Genomic DNA, 22,202 nt, shown 5'->3' on the forward strand with positions numbered 1-22,202 from the left:
GAAACATTTCTTCAGCCAGAGAGTGGTGGGCCTGTGGAATTCATTGCCACGGAGTGCAGTGGAGGCTGGGATGCTGAATGTATTCAAGGCAGAGCTTGATAAATGCTTGATGTCACAAGGTATTAAGGGCTATGGGGAGAATGCGGGTAAGTGAAGTTGAAATGTCCATCAGCCATGATTAAATGGTGGAGTGGACGCGATTGGACGAATGGCCTTACTTCCACTCCTATGTCTTACGGACTTATGGTCTAATTTGATCACTTTCCTCAGATACCCATTGCCGAGTATTCCTTTTCATATACTCCTTCCTTTTCACCGGAAAAGACCTTCGTCAAATCTGCTCATCAACTTCCCACCATAAAATTTTTGTTTCCAGTCTACTTTATCCAGATTCTCTCTCATTCTATTGTAGTTCCCAGTGTTCAAGCACAGGACCCAGTTATTAGATTTTATCTTCACACTCTCCATATGTATTCTAATTCAACCATACGGTGATCACTTCTTCCCAGGGGATCCCTATCTCTGAAGTCATTAATTATTCCTGCCTCATTGCACAGGGCCAGATCTTGGATAGCTTGCTCCCTTGTCAGTTCCATTCCATACTGTTCAAGAAAACTATCATGGATACACTTAATGAACTCCTCAAGGCCACATTGGTCGAACCAGCTCAGTCAATCTACATGTACATTAAAATCACCCACGATAATAGCTGTACCATTTTTATAGGCATTAGTTATTTATTTGTTTATTGCCCATGCCAATGTGATGTAATTATTTGGTGGCCTATACACTACGCCTAACAGTGACTTTCTTGTTAGAATTTTGACTGCATCATTCCTGTTTCTCCTAAGGTATGGCAATAACAACAACTACTTGCATTGTATGGAACTTTTACAATGGCAAATCTGCTCAGGTGCTTCATGGATGATCAAAACGTTGATTAAAGAGAACGATTTTTAAATACATCTTAAAAAGGAGGATAGAGAAGGTTAGGGAGGCTATTCCACAGACTTCTGCCCTTGACAACTCCAACTGTGGAGTGATGCAGATGGGGTGGGTTGGAAAGGGAACGTGCAAAGGGGAAATGGAAGAGCGCAAGCAGTGCATAAAGTCTTAAGGACAGAGGAGGTTCCAAACTCAGTCTGTCTGTCATAGAGAGTACGGCTGCCTCATGGACATTGAAGCACTGCAACAGATCCATGCATGTCATGACTATAGTGCTAAAAGAGATTTCTGCTTTCTTAAATAGAGTGACAGATCTTGGACTGTGGGCTTATGAAACGTCACTGATCTCTACCAAACATGTACGAGGTAGAGTCAGGGCAATAATAAGATGCTGCAACAGGAGGAGAACAGGTAACTCCGTACAAAACCCTACTCCTTCTCTTCTATTTTCCTCTCCAAAACTGAGGGAGATCCAGAAAGGCACCTTTATATCCCACCACAACACTTTGCCCCACAATCGTGGTATATGTCTGTGCACAAGGAAGAGTGGAACAGACTGTATTGGGACCCTGAAACATTTGGTAAAGACTAAAATCATTTGGGTATTGAGAGGCCCACCAAATTGTATGCGTTTTCTATTGTTTTTACTCGGTTCCTGACTTCCTTTGTTTTCCCTCATGAACCTGTTCAAAGTTGTTTTTACACACACCTGCACCATCTGTGAATTGAACGCTCGCCTCTCGGTCCAAGATTCGGGATATTTTCAAAGCAACACAACGCATCGACTCCAATTTCCCTTGTCCCTTAATGTTTCTGTTGCTGAGCGCCTCAATCAACACTGCAACTGGGAGGAAGGGGCGGAACTGGAGGACAGAGCAGCTTCCGGTCCTCCAACCAGAGTGAGTGAGGAGCGAGGCGAATGGATTCTTGGGATTGAACGCTTCAGGATTTGTCAGAAAGCAAACTGTTTTGCAGGATTGATCATAAGACCATAAGACATAGGAGTGGAAGTAAGGCCATTCGGCCCATCGTGTCCACTCCGCCATTCGATCATGGCTGCTGGGCACTTCAACTCCACTTACCCGCATTCTCCCCAGAGCCCTTAATTCCCCGAGACAACAAAAATCTATCAATCTCTTTTTTTTTGTTTTTTTTTTGTCATTTATTACAATTAGCATAAATTAAGAACATTTATTAAGGGGATTGGAACTATAACACAAACCTTTGAAATTGATTATTTCAAACTAAATTAATTCTACATTGTATTTAATACAGAAGAAAAAAACACAATTGTTTGAAAAGTACATTAAATATACTTTCAGTAGCAAATAAATGAAATTACTTGAAAAATATTTGTTTATTGTACTGTAATAAAAAATAAATTTACTGAACTTTATTTTAACTTTCAATCCCAAAATCTTCCAAATGTTTCCTTCAGCCATAAACAAAAGGCAGAAAATCTTTAACATTAACGGTCTGTTATGTAAAATCCATGTAAAGTCCATCTAAAGTTGTCAATCCTGAGCCTTAAATTACCGGTTTACGTGTGTATTTCTGAATATAAATTTGTGTTGGTGGCTGCACGCTCTCGTTCTTTTGAAATTTCCATTTCAATTTTGGCTTGAATTTTCTCCCAATTAACTTCTACCCCTTCTGCACACTGTAAAAATCTCTTGCTGGTTTCTTCTTTTTGGAAATCCTTCAAAAATTTCTTCCTGTAAGCTAGGACAGTATTAACCTTGGTCTTATATTTTACACTACATTGTGGAGCATTCTCACTACATAGTGGAGCATTAAACCCCTCTCATAACAATGTGAGGTATTAAAGAAATAGTTAAGATGTAACTGTGATAACATAGTTAAGATGTAACAACTCGAGTAACAAACTTATTTTCAAACTCCCAGAACGGTTGGTAATTTACATACCTGGCCGGTATGGTTAAGTTGGACCAAAAAATCTATTTGTATATGAATCAGCTCAATGACTGTAACTCGATAGAGCAATAATTAATGTATAATATTTCTCCCGTGATTCTGTGCAGGTATGAATATTCTCTATAAACTCACTGATAACCTCCGACGCACGCGCAGTGTCACATTAACCAGGACACGGTGAGACATGGAGCAGCTTTCTCCGGGTGCGGCTACGATCGGCTTCAGAGAGCGGCATGTGGGAGACTCAGTGGGAGAAAGGAGCGGAGAGAATTCACAAAACGCGGACATAGGTGAAAAAACCCGACAAAGACCCTCCAGGCCGGGATAAGGAGATGGTGGTCTCTGTCGGGAAAGCAGCCCAGGGTCACGGCCGCCATTTGTTTGAGGGAAGAGGGAGGACGGGCCTCAGAGCCGCCATCTTGAGAAGGTCAATGTGCAGGAGGGCGGGGTTATCGTGGTCGAGGACAATCGGAGGAAAGACCAACCTGAGATTACTTCACGAAAGACATGAATGCACCCGGTGGATTTTTCTTAACATCAGAAATTGCTTAATACTCACAGTTTTTTAATTACATCTTTTTTGAAGCATTTAATTCACATTCAATCATTTGCATTGGTGGGATTTGAACCTGTGTCCAGAAAACAGTTGCTAAGTTTCTGGATAAATTGTCTAACAATAATACCACTAGGCCATCACTTTACCTGCTCACACGTTGCGCATTCGAGTGCAACATGAATCAAAATCTTTTCTTCATTCACAATTGTTTGATCTTGCACTCTGGTGATATCCTTTAGTATCTCTCCATGTGGTATCCCTCACTGTGTGGTCTAAGTGTTGCCTCTGTCAGTGTCCCTCGGTCTTGCAGCTACTCCAGATCCTGAGCCAACAGAATTCTCCACTCCAGAGAGACGATGGAGACTGGGATGTTCCAGATTTCTTTGCGACTTGTACCATTTGACATGTGTAGCCCTCACTGCAACAGTCTAATTTCCTATTCTGTCTATCTCTCTGTCTCCTGTAGGTAATCAGGAAGGTCCTGACCTAATAGACTTCCCAGCTGCTGGGTGTCTCATTCATCACCTCATTCAAGATGGTTTGTCAGCCAGAGAGACAAAATGCAGGGAGATCTGAAGCCTTCAATATATCCTGCAGTGAGGTAAGATCACTCACAGTGCACAGAGCAGAGAGCAATGAGAGGGCTCCAAACATCAGCTAACAGGACAAGACATCGCTATAGTGCTGGAGGGGGAGCTCAGTACAGACACACCCCAGGTTCAGTCACTGCCTTTACGGTAAGTTTGTTTTACTAAGACAACATCGGGAGTGTCACAGTTATCAATCAAAGCCTGTGTTGTCTTAGTGAGCATCAGTACAACAGAGGGGAAAACAGGCCTTCCACGAGAGGATGGGAATGCCATCTGGGAATGTTCTGCTCTGTGTTCCCTCTCCCACACTGTATCTATGGCTTGTCTTGTGGATCAGTGTCTTCAATCATTCTAACGTTAAAAACAATTCCTATCTCTGTACTTTCCTCCCCTCTCACCAATCACTTCACATGTTTGAAACCTGCTCTAGTCCAGACTACCATCCATATCTCTCTAACTTACTTCAGTCTCAACAACATGCCTTGTCACGATAGTCCACTCCCCCAGTAGCCCAAGGCTTAGGGTCTGTTTCTGTGCTGCATGACTCTCTGGCCGAAGTCATCAATGCTGACCAGGTTTCCTGTACTGAATGAGTTGCATTTCCCTGCGTTTGGCTCATGGCCCTTCAAACCTTCTCCTCTCCATGTTCCTGCACAAATGTCTTTTCCATGTTGTAACTGTTCTTGTTAATCTCATGTGCCCCTGGCAGTCCTTTCCGTATATGAACCGTCCTCTGTGGAAAATGATACCCCTCAGATCTGTCTTTAGGTCTTTGCTCTCGGTCACTCCTGAGGCCTTACCCATCCTGCTGTGGGACGCAACCTCTCCCCGGTACAGACTGCCCTTAGGCCTTAACCATTCTGCAGTGGGACACAATCCCTCACTGTTACAAAAGGCCCTCGGGCCTTACCCATCCTGCTCTGGGACACATCCCCTCCCCGGTACAGACTCCCCTCGGGCCTGATCCATCCTGCTGTGGTACACATCCCCTCCCCAGTACAGGCTCCCCTCGGGCCTTACCCATCCTGCTGTGGATTTGAGTGGGAGCAGCGCCTGAGTAAAAACGAACCCGGAAGACTACAGCTAAGATAAGACAGTTTGTTTTCAAATTACTTAGCTGTAGCGGGCAGCGGTGATTTTTTTATTCCTCTCTCTCTTCACAGAAAGAGCGGGAGCAGCAGGGGAAGTGACGTCTACCAGAAGGGCAGCCTGGAAGGACAGCAGTGAGTATATAAATCAGGAAGGCGGGTAAACCTGTAGTATCTCCCACCTACCCTCCTCCTCTAAGTTCCTTAACTGCACTGGTTTTTTTGTAAGGTAAGGATTTTCTATTTCTTTACCAGTGACTGGTTAAAAATTTACTTTGTTTGTGACTGTGTGTGTATAGATATATATATAGGGAAAGACTATAGCAGAGAGGTAGCAGAAAGAATTCTAACTCAAACTTGTACAAAGTAACTAAGTAATTAATTAACTAAGCAGAGATGGCTGGGCAGGTGATGTGCTGTCGCTGTATGATGTGGGAGCTGGCTGATCCCATTGTGAATGGCAGTGACCACATCTGCAGCAAGTGTTGGTTGCTGGAAGAACTCCAGATCAGAGTTGATGATCTGGAAGTAGAGCTTCAAACACTGTGGCACATCCAGGAGGGGGAGAGTTACCTGGACTCTTTGTTTCAGGAGGCAGTCACACCTGGGAGATTAAGTAATTCACATTCAGCTAGTGATAAGGCTCATCAGAGTGTGACTGTAAGTGAGGCAGGTAGGGGGAACCTCACTTCAGGAGTGGAGGAGCCTCAGCCCTTAACCTTGTCAAACAGGTACGAGATTCTTGCTCACTGTATGGATGAGGAAAAGGGCACTGGACAGGATGAGCCAACTGACCAAGGCACCATGGTGCAGAAGGCCATTCAAGAGGGGGGAGTTAATAGACAAGTAGTGGTTATATGGGATTCTATAATTAGGGGGACAGATAGTATCCTTTGCAAGCCGGATCGGGAGTCTCGCATGGTGTGTTGCCTGCCTGGTGCCAGGTTACGGGACATCTCCGACCGGCTTGAAAGGATATTGGAGGGGAAGGGAGAGGATCCAATTGTTGTGGTCCACGTTGGTACTAACAACATAGGCAAGACTAGGGTGGAGGACCTGTTTGGGATTACGAAGCACTAGGCAGGAAATTGAATGACAGGTCCTCAAGGGTCATAATCTCTGGATTACTGCCCGAGCCACTTGCCAATTGACATAGGGACAAGAAAATTAGGCAAGTAAACACATGGCTAAGGGATTGGTGTGGGAAAGAGGGATTCCACTTCATGGTGCATTGGCATCAGTTTTGGAACATGGGGGAAGTGTACCATTGTCTCCACCTGAACATGGGGGAACTGTCTCCACCTGAACCGATCAAGTACCAATGTTCTAGCGAAGAGGATAAATAGGGTGGTCACTAGGACTTTAAACTTCTGAGTTGGGGGGAAGGGAAAGTGAAAGCAACAGGGAGTATGGAATTAAATGGAAAGATAAAAAGCAGAATACCATGTGTCCAGGCGGATTTAAAATTGAGGCAGACTGGGAATGCCGAAAAAAGCAAGGATAACTTAGGACATCATATGATTTCCAATATCTCTAATGAGAAGAAAGTTAGCATTAAGCCACTTTACCTGAATGCTCGTAGCATTCATAACAAAGCAGATGAACTAATGGCACAAGTCATAGTGAATGATTATGATGTGGTAGGCATCAGAGAGACTTGGTTACGGGGGTGGGGGGGGGGGTGGGGGTCAGGACTGGCAGTTAAACCTCCAAGGATTTTCAACTTATCGAAAAGACAGGGAGGTCGGCAGAGGTGGTGGGGTTGCCTTGTTAGGAACAAAATTAAATCTATGGCACTGAATGACATAGCGTCAGATGATGTGGAGTCTGTGTGGGTGGAATTGATGAACCACAAAGCCAAAAAAATCATAATTGGAGTTGTGTACAGACCTCCTAACAGTGGTCAGGACCAGGGACGCAACATCTACCGGGAAATAGAGAAGGCATGTCAGAAAGGCAAGGTCACAGTGATCATGGGAGACTTCAATATGCAGGTGGACTGGGTAAATAATGTTGCCAGTGGATCCAAAGAAAGGGAATTCATGGAATGCTTACAGGATGGCTTTTTGGAACAGCTTATCATGGAGCCCACAAGGGAGGAGGCTATTCTGGACCTAGTGCTTTGCAATGAACCAGATTTTATAAAAGATCTTAAAGTAAGGGAACCCTTAGGAAGCAGCGGTCATAATATGGTAGAGTTCAGTCTGGAGTTTGAAAGAGAGAAGGCAAAATCGGATGTAATGGTGTTACAGTTAAATAAAGGTAATTACGAAGGCATGAGAGAGGAACTGACAAAAATAGACTGGAAGCAGAGGCTAGCGGGGAAGACAGTAGAATAAAAATGGCAGGAGTTTGTGGGTATAATTGAGGACACTTTAGAGGTTCATTCCCAAGAAAAGAAAGATTATCTGGGGAGGGATTAGACAGCCATGGCTGACAAAGGAAGTCAGGAAATTTATTAAAGAAAAAGAGAGTTCCTATAAAGTGGCCAAGAGCAGTGGGAAATCAGAAGATTGGGAAGGCTACAAAAACAAACAGAGGATACCAAAGGGAGTAATAAGAAAGGAGAGGATCAAATATGAAGGTAGGCTAGCCAGTAATATTAGAAATGATATTAAAGTTTCTTTCAATATATAAGAAACAAATGACAGGCAAAAGTAGATATTGGGCCACTTCAAACTGATGTTGGAAGGCTCGTGATGAGAGATAAGGAAATAGCAGGAGAAATTAATAAGTACTTTGCGTCAGTTTTCACAGTGGATGACATGAGCATTTTCCAAATTTAAAGGGAGTCAGGGGGCTGAGTTGAGTATGGTTGCCATTACAAAAGAGATAGTGCGAGAAAAGCTAAAAAGTCCTAAAATTGATAAATCTCCTGGCCCCGATGGGATACATTATGGAGTTCTGAGAGAGGTGGCTGAGGAAATAGCGGAGGCATTGGTTGAGATCTTTCAAGAGTCAATGGAGTTCGGGAAAGTCCCAAATGATTGGAGGATTGCTGTTGTAACCCCATTGTTCAAGAAAGCATCAAGACAAAAGATGGAAAATTATAGGCCAATTAGCCTAACCTCGGTTGTTGGTAAAATTCTAGAATCCATAATTAAGGATGAGGTTTCTAAATTCTTCGAGCAGAGTCCGATTAGAACAATTCAACATGGATGTAGTAAGGGGAGGTCATGCCTGACAAACCTGTTGGTATTGTTTGAAGAGGTGATAAGTAGGTTAGACCGGGGAAACCCAGTGGATGGGGTCTATCTAGACTTCCAAAAGGCCTTTGATAAGGTGCCACACGGGAGGCTGCTGAGCAAGGTGATGGCCAATGATGTTCGAGATGAGCTACTGGGATGGATTGAGAATTGGCTGTCTGACAGAAGACAGAGAGTTGGGATAACAGGTTCTTTTTCGGAATGGCAGCCAGTGACGAGCGGTGTCCTGCAGGGTTCAGTGTTGGGGCCACAGCTGTTCGCATTTATATATTAATGATCTGGATGAAGGGACTGGGGACATTCTAGCGAAGTTTGCAGATGATACGAAGTTAGGTGGACAGGCAGGTAGTACTGAGGAAGTGGGGATGCTGCAGAAGGATCGAGACAGTTTGGGAGAGTGGTCCAGGATATGGCTGATGGAATTCAACGTGAACAAATGCGAGGTCTTGCACTTTGGCAAAAAGAATAAAAGCACAGACTACTTTCTAAACGGTGAGAAAATTCGTAAAGCTAAAGTCCAAAGGGATCTGGGAGTGTTGGTCGAGGATTCTCTAAAGGTCAACATGCAGGTTGAGTCCATGATTAAGCAAGCAAATACAATGATGGCAATTATCTCAAGAGGGTTGGAATATAAAAGCACCGTTGTGCTACTGAGACTTTATAAAGCTCTGGTTAGGCCCTATTTGGAGTACTGTGTCCAGTTTTGGTCCCCACACCTCAGGAAGGACATACTGGCACTGGAACGTGTCCAGCGGAGATTCACACGGATGATCCCTGGAATGGTAGGTCTAACATATGCGGAACGGCTGAGGATCCTGGGATTGTATTCACTGGAGTTTAGAAGATTAAGGGGAGACATAATAGAGATGTACAAGATAATACATGGCTTGGAAAGGGTGGATGCTAGGAAATTGTTTCCGTTAGGTGAGGAGACTAGGACCTATGGACACAGCCTTAGAATTAGAGTGGTAAACTCAGAGACATTTCTTCAGCCAGAGAGTGGTGGGCCTGTGGAATTCATTGCCGCAGAGTGCAGTAGAGGCCGGGACGCTAAATGTCTTCAAGGCAGAGATTGATAGATTCTTGTCTCGAGGAATTCAGGGCTAAGGGAGAATGCAGGTAAGTGGAGGTGAAATGCTCATCAGCCATGATTGAATTGTGGAGTGGACTCGCTGGGCCGAATGGCCTTACTTCCACTCCTATGTCTTATGGTCTTATGGTCTTATAGCTGCTGGAGCACTTGCACAGTAGGTCTGACAGTAGGTCTGACAGATGGAAAGTGTTGCAGCTGCTGAAGCAGTGGCAGAGATGGGCTGCCAGATTTTGACTGATATAGCTGCCGGAGCAGTTAAGCAGTAGGCCTGACGGATGGGGAATGATGCAGACGGTTGAGTGTCAATAGAGTAGGCATGAGAGATGGGGAGTCATATAACTGATCTAGCAGGTATAGAAAATGCCGGACATATAGCGAGTGATATCACTGCTGGAGTAGAAACAGAGATCCCCTGATTGACAGAGAGATATTGCAGCTGGAGCAGTCGTAGAGTCGGCCTGAGAGATGGGGAGTATTAAAGCTGAAGGAGCAGTTACAGAGGAGGCCTGACAGATGGTGAGTGATAAAGCTGCTGCAGCAGTAAAAGAGCAGGCCTGACGAATGGAGAGTGTTACCGCTGCTAGAGCAGTCACAGTAGTCCTGAGAGATGGGGAGTGATATGGCTGCTGGAGCAGTTGCAGAGTATGTCTGATAGATGGGGAGTGATACAGCTGCTGGAATAGTTAGAGTAGGCTGGACATTTGGGGAGTGATTTAGCTGCTGATGCACTTGCAGACAGCGAGTTTTGAGAAGATTTGTAGCGCAGGTGGAGGTTTGGATGTAGATTTGCTCGTTGAGCTGTAAGGTTAATTTCCAGACGTTTCGTTACCCTACTAGGTAACATCTTCAGTGGACCTCACGCGAAGCAATGCTGAACATTCTTGCTATTTATATGTTTGTGTTTCTTTAGGTTGGTGATGTCATTTCCTGTGGGGATGTTATTTCCTGTGGTGAAGTCACGTCCTGTTCCTTTTCTCAGGGTGTGGTAGAGGGGGTATAACTTGATGTGTTAATTGATAGAGTTCTGGTTGGAATGCCACTCTTTTAGGAATTGTCGTGCGTGTCTTTGTTTGTTTGTCTTAGGATGGATGTATTGTACCAGTCGAAGTAGTGTTCTTCTTCTTCAGTATGTGAGGATAGTAGTGAGAGAGGGTCATGTATTTTTGTGGATAATTAGTGTTCATGTATCCTGGTGGCTAGTTTTCTGCCTGTTTGTCCAATGTAGTGTTTGTTACAGTTCTTGCATGGTATTTTGTTCATTTTGCTCATTTTCCGCATAGGGTCTTTCAAGTTCATTAGCTGCTATTTTGTGTATTAGTGGGTTTGTGGTCTACCATGATGTCCAGGGGGCTGAGTAGTCTGGCATTCATTTCTGAGATATCTTTGATGTCGGGGAGAGTGGCTCGAGTTTCTCGATGTGATTTGTCTGCTTGTTTGGATTTGTTGCTGAGCAATCGGGAGACTGTGTCCATTGGGTACCCATTCTTTTTGAATCCACGGTATAGGTGATTTTCCTCTGCTCTGCATAGTTCCTCTGCATTGCAGTGTATGTTGGCTCGTTGCAATAATTTTCTGATGCAGCTTCGTTTATGGGCGTTGGCATGATAGGCCTGACAGATGGGGATTGATTTAGCAGCGGGAGTATTTACAGAGTAGGCCTGATAGGGTGTGATACAGCCGCTGAAGCAGTTACAGAGTAGGTCTGAGTGATGGGGAGTGACCTAGCTTCTGGAACAGTTGCAGAGTAGGCTTGCCAGATAGGGAGCGATATCGTTGCTGGACCAGTTAGAGTCAGCCTGACAGATGAGTGCATAGGTGCGAGAGCAGTTACATAAAACGTCCGACAGATGGGGAGATACATAGCTACTGGAGCAAGTGCATTGTAGGCCTTGCAGATGGGGAGTGAGATCGCTGCTGGACCGGTTACAGAGTAGCCCTGATTGATGGAGAGAGATATCGCTGCAAGGGTATTTACATACTATGCCAAAGAGAAGGGGAGTGATATTACTGCTGGAGAAGTTACAGTGTAGTCCTTATACAGGAGGAGTGAAATATCCGGTAGAGCAGTCACAGAGTAGGCACCACAGATAGGGAGTCATATACCTGCTGGAGCGGTTCCACAGTAGGCCTCACAGATGGGAATTGATATTAATGCTGGAGCAGTTACAGAGGAGGCCAGACAAATGGAGAGAGATGCATGTACTGTTGCAGCTACAGTGGAGGCCTGACTGATGTGGACTGATCTAGCTGGTGGAACAGTTACACAGTAGGCCTTACAGATGAGGACTGATATTGCTGCTGGTGCAGTTGCAGAATAGGCCTGATAGATGGGGCGCGATAAAGCTGCTGGAGCAGGTACAGGGTCGACCAGACAGATTGGGAGTGATGTCGCTTTCGGAGCAGTTATGGAGTTGACGTCACATATGGGGTGTGATATTGCTGATTGAACAGTTGAAGAGTAGGCCTGATAGATTGGGCGTGATATCGCTGCTAGAACAGTAAGAAAGTAGGCCTGAGGGAGGAGGAGTGATACCGCTGCTGGAACATTTACAGAGTAGGCCTGACATTTGTGGAGTGATATTTGCTGGTGCATTTACAGAGTAGGCCTGCCAGATGGGGAGTGATATCGCTGCCAGAGCAGTTACAGTGTAAGCCTGACAGATGGGGAGTGAGATAGGTGCGAGAGCAGTTACACAAAAAGTCTGACAGATGGGGAGATACATAGCTGCTGGAGCAATTACATAGTAGGCCTGACAGATGGGGAGTGAGATCGCTGTCGGGGCATTTACATACTATGCCGAAGAGACGAGGGTGATATTACTGCTGGAGCAGTTACAGTGTAGGCCATACAAAGGAGTGAAATATCTCCTTTCACAGAAGACTCAAAGTGGGCACCACATATGGGGAGCTTCAAAATGTGTTAACGCATTTTTAAGTTCTGATCTCCAGGACCTGCAGTCCTCACTTGCTCCTACCACAGATGGGGAGCCATATACCTGCTGGAGCGGTTCCAAAGTAGGCCTGACAGATGGGAATTGCTATAGCTGCTGGAGCAGTTACAGACGAGGCCAGACAAATGGGGAGTGATGCATGTGCTGGAGCAGTTACAGTGGAGGTCTGACTGATGTGGAGTGATCGAGCTGGTGGAGCTGTTACACAGTAGGTCTTACAGATGAGGACTGAATTTGCTCCTAGTGCAGTTGCAGAGTTGGCCTGATAGATGGGGAGTGATATAGCTGCTGGAGCAGATACAGGGTCGGCCTGACAGATTGGGAGTGATGTCGCTGCCGGAGCAGTTATGGAGTTGATGTCACATATGGGGTGTGACACAGCTGCTTGAACAGTTGAAGAGTAGGCCTGATAGACTGGGAGTGATATTGCTGCTGGAGTAGTTAGAAAGTAGGCCTGAGGGAGGAGTGATACTGCTGCTGGAACATTTACAGAGTAGGCCTGACATTTGTGGAGTGATATATTTTCTGGTGCATTTACAGAGTAGGTCTAACAGATAGGGAGTGATTAGCATTCTGACGCAGTTACACGGTAAGCCTGACAGATGGGGAGTGATATATTTTGTTGTGTATTTGTAGAGTAGGCCGAACAGATGGGGAGGGAGTAACTTGATGGAGCAGTTCCAGAGTAGGACTTACAGATGGGGAGTAACCTCGCTGTTGTAGCATTTAAATAGTGACCTGACAGACTGGGATTGATCGAGCTGCTGGAGCAGTTAGTGAGTAGGCATGACAAATGTGGAGTGATAGAGATGCTGCAGCAATTACCGAGTAGGTCTGACAGATGGGGCGTGATATAGCTGCTGGAAGAGTTACAGAGTAGGCCTGCTGGATGAGGAGAAATAAAGCTGCTGGACCAGTTGCTCATTCAGCCTGACAGAGATGGAGTGATATCGCTGCTGGAGCAGCTACAGAACAGGCCTGATAGATGGGTTGTGATGTAGTTGCTGGAGCAGTTATAGTGTAGTTGAGGGGTGCATAGGTTAAGTTACTCTATTTTGCATTAGGATTAAGTCTTGGCACAACATCGTGGGCCTAAGGCCCTGTTCTGTGAGGTACATTTCTATGTTCTATGCAGGATTTAGAAATGGGGAATAATATATCTCTTGTCGCAGTTACAGAGTTGGCCCGACAAATGGGAAGTGATGTAGCTGCTGGACCAGTTACAAAGAAGGCCAAACAGATGGGGAGTGTTATCGCTGCTGGAGCAATTACAGAGAAAGCCTGACAGATGGGGAGTGATACAGCTGCTGAAGCAGTTACGGAGTATGACTGACAGATTGGGAATGTTGTCACTGCTGGAGCAATTACAGCGTAGACCATACAGATGGGCTGGGTTTTGCTGCTGGAACAGTTACACAGGAGTTCAGACAGACGGGGAGTGTTACAGCTGCTGTAACAGTTAGAGTTGGCCTGCTGGATGTGGGGTGACATAGCCGCTTGAGAAATTAGAGAGTAAACATGACAAATGGGGGTAATATATCTGCTATAGCAATTACAGAACAGTCCTGACAGATGGGGCATGGTCTTGCTGCTGGTTCAGTTGCAAAGGAGGCCGGACAGACGGAGTTGAATAGCTGCTGGGACGGTCACAGAGTAGGCCTGCTGAATGTGGAGAAATAAGGCTGCTGTACAAGTTTCTGTTTCGGCCTGTCAGATGGGGTGTGTTGTAGAAGCTGGAGCAGTTTCAGTGTAGGATTAAGAGATGGGGAGTGATTATCTGCTGAATCAGTTGCACACTAGGCCTGACAGATGGGGGGGATAGACATGTTGGAACAGTTAGATAGTAGGTCTGAGAGATGGGGAGAGGGATTTTTTTGTGGAACAGTTTCAGATTAGGCCTGACAGATGGGGAGTGATACTCATGCAGGAACAGTTAGATAATAGGCCTGACTGATGGGAAGTGATATAGCTGCTGGAGCAGTTGAACAGTATGCCTGTTCACCGGGGAGTATACAGCTGCTGGAGCAGTTACAATGCAGGCCACAGAGATGGGGAGTGATACAGCTGCCAGAGCAATTACAGAGTAGGCGTGACCGATGTGGAATGATAGTGCTGGTGGAGCAGTTATATAGTAGGCCTGAGAGATGGACAGAAATACAGCTGCTGGAGCAGTCGCAGAGTTGGCCTGTTGGATGGGGAGTGATGTAGCTTCAAGAACAGTTGCAGAGAAGGCCTGATAGATGGGGAGTAACAGTGCTGTTGGAGCAGATACAGATTAGGCCTGACAAATGGGGAGTGACAAACCCGCTGGACGAGTTACAGAGTCGGCGTGACATTTGCAGAGTGATAAACCCGCTGGTGGTATTTCAGAGGAGGCCGGTCATTTGGTGAGTGATATAGCTGTGGAGCAGTTACGGAGTAGTACTGACAGACGGGGAATGAGAAAGGTGATGGGACAATTACAGAGACGGTCTGCTAGGTTGAGAGTGATATAGTCAATCGGAGAAAGTGAGGACTGCATATGCTGGAGAACAGAGCTGAAAAACGTGTTGCTGGAAAAGCACAGCAGGTCAGGCAGTATCCAAGGACCAGGAGAATCGATGTTTCGGGCATAAGCCCTTCTTCAGGAATGAGGAAGGTGTGCCAAGCAGGCTAAGAATAAACGTAGGGAGGAGGGACTTTGGGGAGGGGCTTTGGGAATACGGTAGGTGGAAGGAGGTTAAGGTGAGGGTGATTGGCCAGACAGTCGGTGGGGCGGAGAGGTCGGGAAGTAGGTTTCAGGTCAAGAAGGCGGTGCTGAGACAGAGGGTTGGGACTGAGAAGGTGGGGGAGGGGAAATGAGGAAGCTGAGAAATCTGAGTTCATCCCTTGTGGTTGGAGGTCGACCGACTCAACACGGACGTATACTAAAACCAACCGACTCCCACAGCTACCTAGATTACACCTCCTCCCACCCTGCCCCCTGCAAAAACGCCATCCCATATTCCCAATTCCTTTGCCTCCACCGAATCTGCTCCCAGGAGGACCAATTCCATTACCGACCAACCCAGATGGACTCCTCCAAAGACCGCAATTTCCCTTCAGACGTGGTTGACGATGCTCTCCACCGCATCTCCCCCACTTCCCGCTCCTCTGCCCTTGAACACCGCTCCTCCAATCGCCACCAGGACAGAACCCCATTGGTCCTCACCTACCACCCCACCAACCTCCAGATACCATCCTTCGTCATTTCTGCCACCTCCAAACAGGCCCCACCACCAAGGATATGTTTCCCTTCCCTCCCCATCAGCGTTCTGGAAAGACCACTCCCTCCGCGACTCCCTTGTCAGGTCCACACCGCCCACCAACCCAACCTCCACTCCCGGCATCTTCCCCTGCAACCACAAGGAATGCAAAATTTGCGCCCACACCTCCCCCCTCACTTCCCTCTAAGGCCCCAAGAGATCCTTCCATATCCGTCACAAATTCACGTGAACCTCCACACACATCATTTACTGCATGCGCTGCACCCGATGTGGCCTCCTCTACATTGGGGAGACATGCTGACTACTTGTGGAACATTTCAGATAATGCCTCTGAGACACCTGCACCAACCAACCCAACCGCCCCATGGCTGATCACTTTAACTCCCCCTCCCACTCCGCCAAGGGCATGCAGATCCTTGGCCTCCTCCATTGCCAGACCATGGCAACACGACGCCTGGAGGATGAGCGCCTCATCATCCGCCTATGAACCTTCCAACCACAAGGGATGAATAAGATTTCTCCAGCTTCCTCATTTGATCTGCCCCACCTTATCTCAGTCCCAACCCTCGGACTCAGCACCGCCTTCTTGACCTGCAATTTTCTTCCCGACCTCTCCGCCCTCACCCCCTCTCTAGCCTATCTCCATCAGCTTAACTTCCTTCCACCTATCGCTTTCCAAACGCCCCTCCCCCAAGTCCATACTCCTTACCTTTTGTCTTAGCCTGCTTTGCACACCTTCCTCATTCCTGAAGAAGGGTTTATGCCCGAAACGTTGATTTTCCTGCTCCTTGGATGCTACCTGAATTGGTACGCTTTTCCAGCAACACATTTTTCAGCTGGGAGTGATATAGTGGTTCGACCAGTTAATGATTCGGCCTGACAGATGGAGAGTGTTACACATGCTGGAGTAGTTAGAGTTGGCCTGACAGAGGGGGAGTGATGTCGCTCCTGGAACAGTTACAGAGTAGCTCTGACAGATGGGGAGTGACAGAGATGCTAGAGTAATTAGAGTTTGGGAGGAATTTAGCTGCTGGAGCAATTACAAAGTAGGCCAGAGGATGGGGAGAATAATCGATGCTGGAACAGTTCCAGAGTCGGCCTGACAGATGAGGAGTGATATGCAGCTGGAGAATTTAAAGAATAGGTCTGAAAGATATCGAGTGACATAGCTGCTGGAGCAGTTACAGAGTAGGCCAGACAGATGGGGAGTGATGTCGCTGCTGGAGCAGTTACAGAGCCAGCCTGACAGATGTGTTGTTGTATTGCTCATAGAGCAGTTGCAAGTAGGCCTAACAGATGGAGAGTTGTATCGCTGCTGGATGAGTTACATAGTAAGCCTGACATATGGGAAGTTAAACAACTGATGGAGCAGTTACAGAGTAGGCCTGACAAGTGGTGAGTGATATTGCTGCTGGAGCAGATACAGAGTAGGCCAGACAGATGGGGAGAGATGGAGCTGCTGGAACAGTTTCAGAGGCGGCCTGACTGACAGGGAACAGCATCGTTGATGGAACAGTTACAGAGTCGGTCTGCTAGATTGGGAGTGATATAGCGGCTGGATAGGTACTGATTCGGCCTGACCGATGAGGAGTGTTACACATGCTGGAGCAGTTACAGAGTAGGCCTGGCAGATGGAGAGTGGTGCAGCTCCTGGAGCAGTTGGAAAGTAGGCCAGACAGATAGGGTGTGACACAGCTATTGCAATAGTTACAGAGTAGGCCTGCTAGAAGGGGAGTGATTATAGCTGCCGGAGCAGGTACAGATTCGGGCTGACAGATGGGGACTAAAACAGATGCTGTAGCAGTTAAAGAGTAGACCTGAGAGATGGGGAGTGATAAAGCTGCTGGAGCAAAAACTGAGTAGGCCTGACAAAAGAGGAGCGTTGCAGCTGCTGGAGCAGATAGGGAGGGTAGCAGGGACTGAAGGAGATACGGAGACAGGGAGTGTACACAGATAGGGAGGGTTGAAATGACTGAAGGAGCTATGGAGACAGGAAGTGTTACACAGGTAGTAGAGACGCTAGTAGAGACTGAAGGAGATACGAAGAGAAGGAGTGTAACACCGATAGGGAAGGTCGATACTGAAGGAAATACCGAAATAGGGAGTGTTACACACATAGGGAGGATAGCAGGGAATGAAGGAGATACAGAGACAGGGAGAGTGAAACAGAAAGTGAGGGCAGGAGGAACTGAAGGAGATACGGAGATAGTGAATCTTACTCAGAAAGGGAGGCTATAACAGACTGAAGGAGATACTGAGACAGGGAGTGTTACACAGAAAATGAGGGTAGTAGGGACAGAGGGAGATAGGGAGGCAGGGAGTTTTACACAAATGGGGGTAGCAGGGACTGAAGGAGATACGGAGACAGGAGTGTTACACAGAAAGGGAGGCTAGGAGAGACTGATGAAGATTCGGAGACAGGGAGAGTTACACAGATAATGAGGGTAGTAGGGACAGAGGGAGATAGGGAGACAAAAAGGTTTACACAGATAGGGGGTAGCAGGGATTGAAGGAGATACGGAGACAGGGAGTGTTACCCAGATAGGGAGGGTAGGAGAGACTGAAGGAGATTCGGGACAGGGAGTGTTACACAGATAGTGAGGGTATTGACGACTGGAGTAGATATTCAGACAGAAAGATTTACACAGATAGGGAGGGTAGTAGGGGACTGAAGGAGATACCGAGACAGTGAGTGTTACACAGATAGGGAGGCTGTTAGGAACTGAAAGAGATACGGAGACAGGCAGGGTAACATAGATTGGGAAGGTCGGGACTGAAGGAAATGCAGAGACAGGACGTTTTACACAGATAGGGAGGTTAGTAGGGACTGGTGGAGATACCGAGACAGAGTGTTGCACAGATAAGGAGCGTAGTACGGCCTGAAGGAGGTAGAGAGACGGAGTGTTACACAGGTAGTGAGAGTAGTAGTGACTGAAGAAGGTACTGAGACAGGAAGTGTTACATTGTAACATAGAAACAAGGGCAGGTGTAAGCCATTCAGCCCTACCAGCTTGCCCCACGATTCAATATGATCACGGCTGACCATCTAACTCGGTGCCCTGTTCCTGTTTTCACCCCCATACAAATACTGTCAAAACTGGGGAAGATAATCCAACCCTCCCTAACTAGGTTGAGTGGAGGTGATTACATTATTAGGGAGTTTGGGATTGATTGGGGGAGTCCCGTGGATTCTGATCGAGATTAATGACCTGGGGAAGATCATTCAGTCTGGAGAAGATGATGCCAATAGACAGATTTGGATTTTGAAATACATGACTTATTCGGGTGGTACAGATATACTTGGGTTGGAGAAGGTTACTGAGAGGGAAAATTATAGGATGTGCTGTTGGTTATCGAAATAAAATCGTCTTTGTTTCTGGAGGAGGTAATACACAAACGTTTCTAATGAGTCTATAGTTTGCAGAGACAGGGAGGGGAGTAGAAAGAGGAGGGGTTTACTGAGGAATGGACTGGGTTGTAGAGATAGAAAAAAGTTCATTGTAATCGTGAGGGCTGTCGAGAGAAAATGACGCAATGAGAGTGTATTAGGGACAGAATGGTATACAGGGATAAGGAGGAGCTGGAAGAGGTTACTGCGATAGTGAGGTTTGTGGTGATGACTGTCGCGATTAGATGAAGGTTGTAATACAGAGGGATGTAGACTCTGAATGGTTCTTCAGACTGAAGGATATTTCAGAAAGTGACAGATGTAGGGACTGGGGTTGGATACAGCAATAAAGAGGACGTTTTAAATACTTGGATGGTTTTAGTGGCTTCAGGAGGTTACAAACATAGTAAGGCTAGTAGTGATGCGAGTAGGTAGAGTTAAAGATCATTGTGGTGATTGGAGAAGGTCACAGAGAAAGACGAGATTGCAGAGACTGGAAGCGGTTGCAGGCATGGGGAGGGTTAAAGTGGCTTCTAAGCGCTGTACACTGGAAGGCCTGTAAGGATTGGAGCAGATTACAAAGGCAGGAATGGCTAATAGTGACTGCAGGAGTTCATCCAGATCGAGACGTCTGTAGGAATATTAGATGGTTACAAAGATGGTCTGGCGCTATAAGACGTAAGGCAGGAGTGTTTTGGGTCAGGAGAAGGTTACAGTAATATCATGTGCGATAGGGGTGGAGGAAGGTACGCAGATAAGGAGTTTGGTTAAGGCTGGAAGATGTAACAGAAACAAGGTGGACTCTCAGTGCTGTGCAATATGGCAGAAATGAGCATCGTGACATTGACTGAAGGTGGAGATGGCAGAGATTGGCCATGTCATCCACATTGGAGTAATATACAGAGGTTGGGACTGTAGTCAGAATTGGACTAGGTTTCAAATATATCGGGGGATTGTAGGCATTGGAGGAGTTTACAGAGATAGGAACTGTTCTGAGAGTTCGAAGAATTCAAGGCACTGGCGCAGATGAGCACAGGCCTGGACTGATAACTGTGACACTCCCTTTGATGTTTCATGCTGGCTCAGTACAGCAGAGTTGAAAATAATCCTCCCACAAGAGGGTGGGGATTGAGCCCGTGAACTTCATACTCTATGTTTCCCCTTCAGCACTGTTTCTGTGTCATGTCTTATGGGCCGATATTTCAAGCCTCTTAAATGCGATCTATTCTGTTCACTGTTCTGCTAGAGAACTGGCCACACCCCCTTGACTTATACAGGTAACTTCGAAAAACATAAATGCTTTGGCCTAAAGACTCATCTGTTTATGTACAAGCAAAATGGCCTTTCATCTCTGTCCCATACTCAGCCGTCTTGGATCCCGGCCTGTTCATGACCGCTCTGGAAAAGAAAACAAGGACACGGTATCCTTGAGAAAAGGAACAGCTTTTAGGTAAAAAGGACGATCTTTGTGACTACATGGATAAATTGGAGAGGATGCACAGAAGGTTCACTACGATATTGTCTGGTATGGACGGGGTGCTAGCTACGAGGATTATTTTCATTGTAAAGAAGGCAATTGAGGGGGACCTGATTGAGGTCCACAAAATCATGAGAGCTGGAGACAGGGTAGAAGACTCAATTACTCGTGGTCATGATTTCAAAGTGAGAGAAGAAATGTTTCATGGATTTATACTTTGGAAGCTCATCCCATAGAGGGTGTTGGATGCCTGTCTCGCATTGCCAGAGGAGGTGGTGGGTTGAATGGGAATGATAGTGTTGTTTAAGATGAATGCAGACATATACGTGAATGGACAGGGAGCAGAGGGGTACAGATACTTAGAAAATAGGTGTCAGGTTTAGAGGAATTAAGGGGCCTGTTCCTGTGCTGGAATATTCTTTGTTCTCACCAGACTCTGTGTGAAAAGATTGCGCCTCAGGTCCATTTAATATCTTTGCCCTCTCACCCTGAACCTATGCCCTCTAGTTCTGGACTCACCCAAACCCAAGGGAAAGACGTTGTCTGTTCATCCTATCCATGCCTATGATGAAATGATAAACCTCTATAAGGTCACCCTCAGACTTCGACGCTCCAGGGGACACACCTCCAGCCTACTCAACCTCTCTCTAAACCTCAAATCCTCCAAATCTGGCAACATCTTTATTCATCTTTTCTGAACCTTATCAAGTTTCACAACATCCTTCCGAAAGAAAGGAGATCAGAATTTCATATTCAAAAGTGGCCTAGCCAATGTCCTCTACAGCTGCGACATGACCTCCCAACTCTTATAATCAAAAGATGTAGGTTTACTCGATGAGCTGAGAGGTTTGTTTTCAGACGTTTCGTCGTCATACTAGGTAACATCAATGAGACTCCAGTCTCACTGGTTTTATTGATCTGCTTTCATTTTCTGTGTTTAGGTTTGCTTGGGTTGATGACGTTATTCCCCATGGAGAGTCATTTCCTGTTTTTTTTGAGGGTGGTAATTGGGGTTCAAGTCAATGTGTGTGTTGATAGGGTTTCGGTTGGAATACTATGCTTCTCGGAATTATCGTGCGCGTCTCTATTTGGATAGTCCTTGCATGGATGTGTTCTCCCGGTTATAGTGGTGTACTTCTTCATCCGTAGTGAGGACACTCATGAGATTGGGTCACGCATGTCTGTGGTTAGTTGATGTTCGTCAAATGTAGTGGGTTTTTTACGGTTCTTGCAAGCTATTTAGGTTCTGCAGGTTATTTAAATATGGAGGGTGTGGAATGGAACATTTTACCAGAGATAGGAACAGCAGCTTTGGTTGAGACTGTTTTACAGATAAGGAAACATTGTACAAACTGGGGGAGGTTCCTGCAGAAGGGAGGGTTTTGGGAGAAGGGTGATGTTTACACAGATAGGGGTATAAGAGCTGGAGAAGGTTATGGAGATGAGGGGATGGATGGAGAGACTGGAGGATATTACATTTACTGTGTTAGTGATAGCAACAGGAGGATGTAACTTCGATAATGAGCTTTGTAAGCACTGGATCAAGAGTTTCAGCCATATGATTGGGTTCGACAGTGCAGCAGGGACCTTAGAGGATTACATAGATAGGGACAATTGTAGGGTCTTCACAGACTGATAGTGCTTTACAGACTGGAAGAGGTCATGTCGAAAGGGAGGGTTCTCGGTGCTGCCGAAGCTAATAGTGTTCAGGGGATGCAGTAGTTTACT

This window comes from Chiloscyllium punctatum, chromosome 31, assembly GCF_047496795.1.
Source record: "Chiloscyllium punctatum isolate Juve2018m chromosome 31, sChiPun1.3, whole genome shotgun sequence".
Classification (NCBI taxonomy): domain Eukaryota; kingdom Metazoa; phylum Chordata; class Chondrichthyes; order Orectolobiformes; family Hemiscylliidae; genus Chiloscyllium; species Chiloscyllium punctatum.